The sequence below is a fragment of the Rhipicephalus microplus genome, chromosome 5 (assembly GCF_043290135.1).
Source record: "Rhipicephalus microplus isolate Deutch F79 chromosome 5, USDA_Rmic, whole genome shotgun sequence".
NCBI lineage: Eukaryota > Metazoa > Arthropoda > Arachnida > Ixodida > Ixodidae > Rhipicephalus > Rhipicephalus microplus.
Genome location: NC_134704.1, coordinates 20,213,655 through 20,226,202, shown reverse-complemented (window position 1 = coordinate 20,226,202; position 12,548 = coordinate 20,213,655). Strand labels below are relative to the sequence as shown.

The following is a 12,548-nucleotide window of genomic DNA, read 5'->3' as shown; positions in this document are numbered from 1 at the left end:
CCGCGGCAAGCACACTCGCTTTCACTCATACAGGAAATAAGATCGATACGACCGGAGTCGCAATTACGCCGAACGCCGCCGGGCAGCGTATAGCGGCTCGAGCATACATCGATCGTGTTCGTTTATTCTCTCAGTTACTTCGTCTTTGCCTCCATCCCTGAATACACGCACCACAGCTAAGCTTCGTTCCCAGGAGGAGCAACACACCGTCACTATACTAGGCCATACAAGTGCTGGAGTTTTGCTAGCGTTCATGTATATGCGCGTATGTATATATACCTGTTCTCGTTACGTTTAGCGCGTGTTGGTTTTGCTCCGCGTGGCAAAGACCTTTTCTATCACTCGTTCTTGTTGGTGATGCCTTCGTCTCGTCGATCCGTCATATTTGCTGAAACGTGACGCCGGAAAGATCTCATGTGGCGATATATATATATATATATATATATATATATATATATATATATATATATATATATATATATATATATATATATATATATATATATAAATATAGCTCGATGAGATTGCACGAAGGAGGGCAGGAAAGCGCAACGGTGGACATGAAGCGGATGGGGGGGGGGGGGGGGATTTCTACATCCACGACATATACAAGGCCCGCCTTCAGCAGATATATAGTTTAGTATTTCGCGTAAAAGAAACGAAAAAAAAAAACACGCAGCCTGTGCTTTGAGAGACGAGATGTCGGAAGCGCAGATGAGATCTCCATATGCTCCTCCCTCGCCCGTGCATCTTACTCAACGCAGCAGTGCCGCCACCCACTTATGGTGTGGTTACCTCGGGGAAAAATAAAGAAAAAAAGACTAGTTCTTCGAGCCGGGTTTGTTGCCAACCACTTAGTTAACGTCGCTCACGTCCAAAAACGTCCCCCCCCCCCACCCCCCGCGAACAGCGCAGACGTCGCATGGAGAAAGAAAAAAAAATCAATGAAGTCGCTTCGCCTTATTCAACTGTCCGATGAAGGGCTAAGTAAATATTAATGTTCTAAGTGTCTTCGATGAAGCTTGTCCTATTAATTGTCATCTGTAACTACAAAACAACGCTTCGCATCGTTCTGATACAAGCGCACGAGAAGATTATATATATATATATATATATATATATATATATATATATATATATATATATATATATATATATATATATATATATATATATATATATACAGAAAGAAAAACAAAACACAAAGTGCACGAAAAACAATATATATATATATATATATATATATATATATATATACATATATATATATATATATATATATATATATATATATATATATATATATATATATATATATATATATATATATATATATATATATATATATTCCCCCTTAGAGTCTGGGTGTGATGGCATAAACACCATTGCACGATCTGCAGGCGAGCAGCGTTGCACAAAATTTACTTAAGTGAATTATGGGTTTCTAAGCATTGTTTGCGTTTGCGTCGTAGAAAAAAATTTGAAGAAAACGGTGACAACCAAAAAAGTGTATGAAAGCATTGCAACGACCGCGCATCTGCTATACCTATTCTTCTTTGTCATTTTTTTTTCATGATTTCGTGTGAAAGATATCAAAGTGGCGTATATATATATATATATATATATATATATATATATATATATATATATATATATATATATATATATATATATATATACGCCACTTTGATATATATATACGCCACTTTGATATATATATATATATATATATATATATATATATATATATATATATATATATATATATATATATATATATATATATATATATATATATATATATATATATATATATATATATACATTTACTTCCCATTCATGTCTTTGTAGTGGAAGAAAAGTTTAATTTGGCCCTTGCGCCACAAAACATCAAACATCATCAGAAGAAAAGTTTAATTCACGTGTTTAATTTTCACAGTCCTAACCGGATGAATTTTGTCGAAATGCAGGCAAGCCACGGAGTGCCGGTACATCATGACGACATGGCTACGCGTTTTGTTTTTCTTTTCTATTTACGTTTATTGCACTTTGCGCGATAACATTTTTCGAGAGGGCAACAGTGAAGTTTGGTGTCAATCCTACGCCATGTTTAGATAATCCTGCTGTATAAAAAAAAAAAACTTACAGGCTCTTTCCTCCTTGCACGCGCGCGACTACTGGATGCGACAGCCATATCAGTGTCACCATTCTACCACGTACTTTATGGACGCCGTTTTTTTTATTCGCTTACAGACACTCGAATTTCACTAAGCGAGCTCGCAGCTCGTGCACTTTGTGAATCGACACTTACGAGCGGGCATGTCCCTTTTTGAACCACGTATACGCGCCGGCTTTTCGCCCGTCTCTGTATCTATATATTTTGAACGCCTTCACCTTTAACAAATCGCGAAACCCTCGTTTCACACGTAACCGCCACGTTGGTCTATATGAGATACGGTGTTTGATTGCTGACCGGCAGGTCGCAAGATCGAATCCTGGCCGTGGCGGTTGCATTTCGCTGGAGGACAAATCCTATATAAAGGTTCCTGTGCTTAGATTTGGATGCCCATTAAAGAACCCCAGGTGGTCGGAATTTTCGGAGCGCTCCACTATACGGCGTCTCTCGCAATCGTATCTTGATTGTGGGGCCTGAAACCCCGATAATCATAATATGAAAAAAAAACCCGTTCAGTGAAGCCTCGTTCCCCTCGGAAATTTCCGTGCTCTTGTTCTGCTTTTTCACACGTTTGGCCCGCGCCCTCTATATGAAACAAATACTACCACGGTCCCTGTTTTGTTCTTGCTTTTTGCCCGGTGCCCATTTCTGTTCTTGACAGTTGGACTTAGCGCGTGCGCGATTTATATTGCCTCTAATGGCAGGCGTGCGCGCGAGCAAATGAATTTTCCTCGGATCGCTGCTCCGCGCCCGGGCATGCTCGTAACCAGTTATGCGTACGCGCCACTGCAAAAAGAAGGCCGGCAAAAGGCGGAAGGAAGCAGAGGACCACGACGGTCGTTTAGATCGTTGGCGGCAGCAGCAGCCATAGCCGTAGTCGTTAGCGCCTCCCTGCTTCATTTAACACGACCGGCATGAATTTAGAGCCGCTGCTGTCTTGACGCGGAACTTTGTATCGCCCTTGGCTCGGCTTTAGAAAGCCAAGCCTGCAAGCTGACGCCGCCCTTACAAGCGCTACATCTTGCAGTCCGGTAGCGCGTTTAGCCCAAGTTATCTACGTGTGAATGTGTGTAGGAAACGATTCCTACGCGCACACGCGCTGGTCGTTGGAAACAAATATGAGGGTGAACACATTTTCCCCTATGGACTACTTTATTTAACGAATGGATTTCTGTGCTGCATTATTGGGCTGCTAACCTTGTTGTTTTAAATCTTTGGAAGTGTTACGGTAGGTGCATGTGCTTGGAAGTGTTTGATCCAATTAATTTGCCTCGCGATATACGAAGCGGCAAGGAAGTATAAAAACATTCGTTTAACGACCAAAGGTGTTGCCACTGATGCGTTTTACATAAAATCGTGCACATTCTGTCGATTCATCAGAGCAGTAAGTGTGCTCGTGCCTTTACCTCCACCCACCCCGCTGTTTTACGTATGAGCATGCCCGTGAAGGTCTGATTGATCATTGATGTGTGGGGTTTAACGTTCCAAAACCACCATATGATTATGAGAGACGCCGTGGTGGAGGGATCCGGAAATTTCGACCCCCTGCACGCAAATCTGAGCACACGGGCTTACAGCATTCTCGCCTCCATCGGAAATGCAGCCTCCGCAGCCGAGATACGAACCCACGACCTGCGGGTCAGCAGCCTTAGCCACTAGACCACCGCAGCGGGGCACCTGTGAGGGTCTGAACGCCGCTTTACCCTCTCTTAGCCTTGTTAAGTAGGCTCGAAGAGGTAGCCTATTTAACAAATCAATGACGCGGACAGCTTCGACGCCTGTATTTACATTCGGGATCTTTTCTCGTTCATCAGTTTTCCTATCAAGATATAGCAGTAGCACCTTTGATACAAAATCTCATAATTTATTTATTGCAGGTCATCGTCGGTATTGCTTAAGCATACATAAAAGGGGCAGCATTGAATTTCGCTTAAGAAAAAACTAAGAAAAAAAGGGATCTCTATTACATGGGCTCTGGTCAGCGTACGCGGGCAGTTCATCGCACGATGAACGGCTTTCAGCGAGATCTCAAATACCGCGCGTGAACTGCGCTCCGAAATCTCATATCACACTGAGTCAGAAAATAAATAGAACCCGCCGGCGATAGCGGTCAGATGCAGACAACCCCCAGTGTCCGATCTGTGCTTCTGAAAGCTCGTATACTCTGCGCGGCAAAGAAACGCGGCCGTGCTCATATATACTTTTTCTTCCCTTTCTTTCTCCTACATGCATTGAAAGGTCCACTCTTGCGCCTTCACGGTTATCACGGCGCCATCACATCTCATCAAACACATAACCAAATGGAGGACACTGAAAAAGGGGCCTTCGAGAATCCCGCCTGCACCGTGCACATGAGGGAACGTCGTGCGCCATCTTCCGGTGAGGAGAGCACTTACTTTCCCTGCGCACTCAGTCAATTATTGCGCGCAACGTTAACGACTGCGTGTTCTGCGCAAGCTCGTAAAAAAAATACAGAAAAGGAGGAGTATGGAGACTGGCGTTCGCGTCGAAAGCTTTCTCCCGGCCAACTCGTCCGACGCCACGCAGGGTGTGTGCCCCCCGAACCACCCTCGCCCACTCTCCTATCCCATCCCATCTCGCTCGGACAGTGAAGGGTTGTAAAGTACTTCCCGGCTGGCCGGTCAGCGCTGCTCGTGTGGACTGCGCGCGGCGAAAGTGTCCGCGAGCCGTAAAGCTCTCTCGCATCTACTCGAAAGACGCCGGTTCTAAACCACTAGAGTCAGCTTGACTCCCAAGCGCGCACGAGCACATACACGCACGCACGCACAGACCCCGTGTGTGTGCCCCGGTAGAGTCAACAAACTCCCTTGAAGTCGCACGTGAACCGGATTTGAGGTCGCCCGTGTTTACCTTGCCATTTATTCACTCTACGGTTGCCCATGCACTTCCCTCGCGATCAGGTTTGCTCGCCGTGGGCTTTTGTTTGACGGAGTACGTCGCGGTGCGGGGAGTACTGTTACGGTGCGGTATTTGGTCTGCGCGCTTTATGCGTCATCGCCGATCCTGTTGCCATTACAGTAAGCACATACAAGTCGAGCTCATTAACGCATTCGACACTGCCGCTTAGCTTTTGCGCCGCTTTTTTCCTTCTTTCTTTAGGTGGGGAGGGGGGTGGGGGGTGGAGGGTGCACTAGGAGGTACTTAACATTGATTGATATGTGGGGTTTAACGTCCCAAAACCACCATATGATTATGAGAGACGCCGTAATGGAGGGCTCCGAAAATTTCGACCGCCTGCGGTTCTTTAACGTGCACCCAAATATGAGCACACGAAATATGAGCACCCAAATATGAGCCTTGTGCTCACCCAAATATGAGCACACGGCCGCATTTCCGCCTCCATCGGAAATGCAGCCGCCCCAGCCGGGACTCGATCCCGTGACCTGCGGGTCAGCAGCCGAGTACCTTAGCCACTAGACCACCGCGGCGGGGCTAGGTACCTAACATACATACATACATACATACATACATACATACATACATACATACATACATACATACATACATACATACATACATACATACATACATACATACATACATACATACATACATACATACATACATACATACATACGTACATGTACGCCCCTTAGACACTTTGTCATCCATGCACGCCAGAAAGTTGTGCAGCCAGTAATACGCCTGTATGCGCCGTAACCGCAGTGAGGCAACGATGAAACTAAAGTGTGAATTTGAAAGTTGAGAGGAAACAATAAATATACAAAACTACTGGAGACTAATTTCCCGTGACCTCTCTCGAGATGACGTGCCGTGTTGAAACTTTATTTCTCCTAATGGCAAACATGGCGCACGCCTCACTCTCCCATTCCTTATCCTGGGAGCACAAGAAAGCAATACGATAACATAAATAGAACTACATGCCGGCAATTTCACGTCCACGTCTTTACTTAGACGACCTGGGTATGCTAACGAAACAAGTGGGAGTGCTTCATGAATACGAAAACGGGGACACAACGCCCAGTGTCAACAGTTGACATAAACAAGCTACAAGACGTCCTAAGGCGGACTGAAATTATCTCGCATTATGTGATGTGCTCCCATGACTAATGCAAAGTCAATTATGTAACGTGCTCAGTCCGACAGAGTGCCTGTAACATGTTCGATCGCCCAAGCGAACAAACTGAAAATGAAACTTTGCTTCGCAACGCATGCAATCAGCCTTGCCGCCGGAACGGGTGAAATGGAGAGCCGTTCTTCGAAGAGTATGGAATTGAAAGAATGGGGAAAGAAGTCAAGCGCATGTTATAGCTCCTGTGTTCTCAGGAGCTTTCGGCATTATATACCGCTTCTTCCCGTGGAGGTGGTTGGCAATGTGGTGGCGATCTCTACTTATCTTCTTTTTTTGTTTCTTTCTCTCTTTTCTTCTTCAAAATTAACATTTGACACTTGTGCTATTCATTTTTTTTTAATTTGGTAGCCTTCAATACTTCAGTTTAGAAGCCAGGGCATTGTTTGTTGTTTTATTTCCATTATTTTAAGATTGATTTTTGCCCACACAAACCTGTCAGTTTCTACGGCGCACATGCACAATGCCATAAGCGCTAAGATCTTGCATGTTATAGTATGGCTTTCGTTACTTCCGCGACGTATTATTCGACAAGTGGGTGAATGCCGTGCTAGTGCGAAGGTGCGAACTGCCACGGAGTACACGGCGAAATGGCGCCGCCTCTTCACGGAGAATCGTTTTCTGAATATTTGATAAAGTCGAAAAGAAACGGGTGGCGCGCCAACCGCATCGAATACGGAACTATACGTAACCGACTCTGTCCGTGCGGCCTATTTTGAATGCAGAAAAAGTACCCCTTTTTTTCTTGTTTTGATTGTTTCTTTCGGCCTGCATTGCCTGAAAAACAGCAACGCTTAGCTTCGCAAACGACGGCGGCATACCAACCATGCGGCGCACGCAAAAAAGCATTCCGCGGCATATTCTCACAAGCCACCTGCTCAAAGGCCATGCGGCAACCAGACTATGCAATCTCTTTCTTTCTCCTTTGCTCCAAAGCCTTATATGGGTTCCTCTTCTTTCTTTATCGCCTTCCTCAAACACTCATCTGCTGTCGCACGTATGCAGAGACGGGTTACAACTAGCGTTTACAAGTCTGCGCGCAATAGAGTCACCGGCTTTGTGGACAGTGGACGCATAGGGAGTATGCGGGACATGCTGTGCATTACCGAGACGACGTCCAGCTACTCCTATATACCCCTCAACTCTTTTTCTTCTTTTTTGCCTCCATCGCTTTTGGGATTGCTGAAAAAAAAGCAAAGACAAAAACTCCTCGAAGAACGGTTCAGGAAAGACGACGCGCAGCCGGTGCCAAGCCGGAAGCCCAGCCAAGATCAATGGTCTTTACTCACCGCAAGCGCGCATGCTTGGCAAACAAGAACACTGTGTGTCTATATGGAGAGGCTCCATACGGCTGACGATGAGCTGCGTGGCTTAGCCGCTTGCAGCGGCGGCGCCCATTTCATTAGCATTTCGGGCACGGAGTTAAGAAGAAGTGCGCAGACGCTAAGACACCACGTTGTCGTCGTCGCACGACTTCCCGCTGCGATCAATTTTATTGGCTCTCTCCAGAAAAAAAGAAAAAGCGCGAAGGCCATACGCGATAGGAGACGAGAGGGGTCGAGCGTGCTGACTCAGTAAACAGATATAGCTAGCTCAACAAGAGTTGCTTGCCGGCTTACAGCCATCTGCGATCTCCAGGGTACGCAACGAGTGGTATATTGCCGGGAACAAAAAGGATATCCTTTCGCTAAAGGAAAGAGAACAAGTGCCTGCGCACTGTTTTTGTTTGTTTCTGTACACTCATGTTTCGTCAGCTTTGTTGCACTGTATAGAGGAAGGTCTATAGGGCTCCAGTCAGCCAATGAGCGAAAATCGACTGCGTCTACTCGTTTGAATGGCAAGCGTGCTCGCCCATTGCACGCCACTAATCCTTTAGTAAAACTACCATTTGATACGGTATCTGGCGATCAATAAACCCACAGTGAAGGAGCATCTCTTTTTTTTCTTATGGTCTCTCTTGGTTGGCTTACGAAACCCGCACCGCACTCCAAGAAATTCGGTGAGATGATCTGCCATCTTTTTGACTAATTCTATACCATATCCGGTATTGCAGACATTCCCGACGAAGAGCCAGTGCTCTTGGCAGTGGCCAAACTCTAGTGCAAGCGTATGTGGGGATTGATTAACATTTTCAACGACTATAAAAAATGTCTGCACCTTCCTGTCCTTTAATATTTTGGAACACTAAGCAGTGGAACCTGCGCACAATGTCATGTGGAGTTCTTGAGATTCTATGTACATCGAGAAGAATTGGTCTAGAAACTTTAATGTGAACTATAGCCATTGCAAAGCACGTGGCATGTTCTACCAATGACAAGTGTGGAATATTGCAGTGCTTTCGAAACCCCGTTTGGACAGAGGTGAGGGTTTCATTTTGCAGCCACAAGCACATGCGCACCTCCATATTGTAGGCACTGCGCCGTGTCGCCTGTAGGCAGACAGAAATTAGGTGCCTTCTTCCTTTTTCTCATGAACCACTAACAACAACATATTGACGATTAGAAATCCTAAAGTGCGGTTGCTGCACGTCGTATTCTGCAGCAACCGAGCTTTGGGACTGCCAATGTGCTGCACCATACAGCGTGCAGCACATTGGCAGTGTTTCAAGAAGTAACCGGCAAAAACTTCTTCTTAAAAAAATACGACAGTTATACGCTTACAAAGTATACCTCGCAGGACACCCGAGGTGTCCTGTGTTTCCTGAAAAGATTCCTAGCCAAACCGGCCACGCGGTTATACGGAGTTTCACGCAGCCGATAATGACGATAGTTACAGCGCGAGAACAAAACGACGACACAGAGACAAGAAGGACACGAAAGTCCTTCTTGTCTCTGTGTCGTCGTTTTGTTCTCGCGCTATAACTATCGTCGTGCCATACCAACTAGCCCAAGCTGCCACACTTCTAAGCCACATTTCACGCAGCGTCGCGCTAAATGAAACGCGTGTGAGAGCTGGCCTGTCGGTCCGAGAAAAAAAAAAGAAGAAAAATATAGCGTCAAGTCATCTGACTTTGCCGCCGACCCGCTTACTCGGCGGCGTCCATTCATCATGTCACGTTCGCGGCAAAACGCCGCACGTAGGCCCACGCTCTACAAGGCACGATAGAAATGCCGCAAAAAGAACAGATGCCGGCAAACGTAGACATAACTTGCACGTGCAACTCCAAACAAGTGGTCGTACCGCGCGACGTGCTTCTTCGCGAAAAAACGGGCGGGCTCACGCGATGAACAGCACGAAGCTGCGGATATGAGGCGCGCCCGGAAACGCTGCTCTGTCGCCACAGTCGTTTCGGCGCGTCGTTGTCTCTAGCGAGAGAAAACGGTCTTCACGCAGGCACAAAAAACACGTGCATACCCCCCCCCCTACCCCCACCCGTCATTTTCCCGGACCCTCATTTCGTATTCCTAAAGGCGCGCCCGGGAGCTGCAACAACACGTGCACAACTAAACCCCCTCTCGTTCTCTCTTAGACCTCAGCCATTCCACGCTGTCCGGACTTGTGTCTCTTTTGTTGTTGAGCGTTTAACGTGTTCGTTGGCCCCGAGCGAAACGCCGCTTTCGTCCCGTTTGTGCGCCGACGTGTGGGCCACACCACAGTGCCGCACAAGACGACGTGGACCTGCAACCCGTCTCGAGTTGTCCACGTCACTTGGCGGTATCTTAAGTGCAATCGCGGTCTTGCACGCGCGTTGGTCGGTCGGTCGGTCGGTCCCTCGCGCTCCCCACCATCTCCGTCCCGCGCGTTTTGCACGTGGCGCGAGATTGCCGCAGGTGTGCACGCATGCAGGCTGCGTCTTTCCTGACGCCTTGCACGCGAGGCAAGCACCGCTGTCTCTTGCCTGTGGTTGGCTTGGAGGCGTCGTTGGCGAATACAGGACGTGCTGTGAGAAGGTTTGCACAAAAGGACCGGAAGGAGATATGGTCGATGGTTCTCGGTATTTCATGTGCGCACACAAACACGCAAGTGCACAGAGAAAAATGGTGAGTGAGCAGGCTGACAATTTGCCTACACCTTTGGGAAGAATTAGGAGAAAAGGGAAAGTATAATAACACTAGAACAAAATTGTATAAGCGTGCAAGAGAACCTCTATTAAAGCGTGGCCAGACCAGTTCATAAGTGTCAGTAGATCTCAGTCGTCATGGTCACGTCGCCCCGCCGCGGTGGTCTAGTGGCTAAAGTACTCGGCTGCTGACCCGCAGGGCGCGGGTTCGAATCCCGGCTGCGGCGGCTGCATTTCCGATGGAGGCGGAAATGTTGTAGGCCCGTGTGCTCAGATTTGGGTGCACGTTAAAGAACCCCAGGTGGTCTAAATTTCCGGAGCCCTCCACTACGGCGTCTCCCATAATCATATAGTGGTTTTGGGACGTTAAACCCCACATATCAATCAATCAATCAATCAATCAATCATGGTCACGTCAAGCGTATGTGAGCTAGAATTCGTCACCATGTTAGGTGCGCGGTAGTGTCGATTTCGAGGGCCCGCGAGGTAACGTTAGCTCTTAGGGATGACATCGGGGGCAGAACATTTTGTGCTCGAACTTCAGCATGGTTCTGCAGCGAAATTTGTGTAACTCCACCACGAAGATACAAAAAAGCAGTTATTTGGGCAATAATTGGCAGTGGCCGCTTAAGAAGGCGGCACTTTAGTATTCGATTCTATGGTGAAATTAATTACCCCAACTGGTGTGATGTGTACCTGTTCTATTGGTGGCTGATTTTTTTAGTTTGCGTTGTTTAGTGTTTCTCTTTCATTTAAAAATATAATTTCGGCACACGCACTTGTCATTTCCCTACTTTACTCTAAGTTCCTTATCTAGATTTTCAGTACGCAGTTGGCGCTTGTGTAGTCTAATTATTTTCTCTTGTGTCTGTGTTTGCACATTCCTCTTTCGCAAAAGATCTACACCAACAAGCTCTATTTTGTTGAAAGCTCGAACACCCACAAGAAATCTGTAATAAATATGTTTAATGAAAAGAAGTGGGTGCCCTGCAGACGAATTACTCCATGGTGATGCCATCACGGCAGATTGTGAAAGTCATAAATTAGCCTCGATCCTCACAAAATGATTTATAAGTTGTGACCATGCAGCAAAAAAAAAAAAAAGGATTGGGCGCGCGAAGGAATGGTTGACTTCATTAATTGTCTATTCAGTCATGCACGCCTAAAAATGTGGAACCCGCTTGAAAAATGCAAAATCTTTCAATAAACTTTCCCGCCATAGATGAGTGTTGGAACGTGTGGTCGGAGGAGGTCGGATTACTAAACACATGTCGCACTTCACCACCCCTTCTTTGCTACGACTTCATTTTTTCTGTGAACATTATAACACATAAAGTAAACGTGTTTCTAACGAACGAATGCTATTCCTGCACTCGATTACTTACTGCCATAAGAAACTGGTTACTATACGACATCGGTTTTCTCCGGAGGTGCGAAAGTTGCATAATTAAATATCACGACATCAAAGAGTTTGCTTTATTGACGTTTAATCACGTTCTTATAATTGAACGACTGGATCTCCGTTTGCACATCGGTCGATTTATGGGCATGTTAACCAACCAATCGGAACTTGTTCATGGTCGTTGGCTCTTGCTGTATACGCAATCTCCCGCTTTGTGTGCAACTTTAGCGGCTATTATGTCATACAGTCGCCTGAGGTCCACGTCAGCGACCAGTCACGTAAACTGTCGGTATAGGCTAGCGCTTTTCTGTTGACGTGGTTCAACGCACACTGAATTACCAGCGTGCTTCTGCGAAAACACACCACGTACAGCGTCACGGAAGCGTCCATTAAAATTATCCAAGCCGCTGCTCGAGTGGCTCTAGTTGTTACCGAGCCATACTGCAGTGTTCCCTTGAATCAACTGGAGCCCTGGAGTATAGTGCTTTTCCTGTCAAACTCAAGGACCTTGAAGCAGTGACAGCTCCACAGGGGCGTCAGCACACCGGCAGGTCCATGCAGCTGTGGCAATCATCACATGCGCCATGCTTCACCCTGTTATACTGACAGTGAGTAAACGAAGAGCACGTGCACTCAGCAGGGCGGCTTATTTGTGCAAGCTCGAGCCAATACATCAGCGCCGGCGTGCGTGATGCAGAGCGTGTCTTTCTGTGCCTTCTTCCACGTTTCACATTAACGCCGTATATGCCTAAGACTAAGCACATACAGTACGCGCTTTATTGTACGCCATTAAGCATCGGCCGGGAGTATCACGTTACTGTGACGCAATTGGTTGATTAGGTCACCCCCTCCAGAAGGA

At 46.5% G+C, this 12,548-nt stretch overlaps 1 protein-coding gene across 2 annotated transcripts in view; it reads right to left on the bottom strand.

The window, feature by feature from the left end:
* The window catches only part of LOC119174912 (uncharacterized), a 205,967-nt gene that overhangs the window by 44,766 nt on the left and 148,653 nt on the right, over positions 1 to 12,548 (bottom strand). The gene's annotated exons all lie outside the window — the stretch shown is intronic.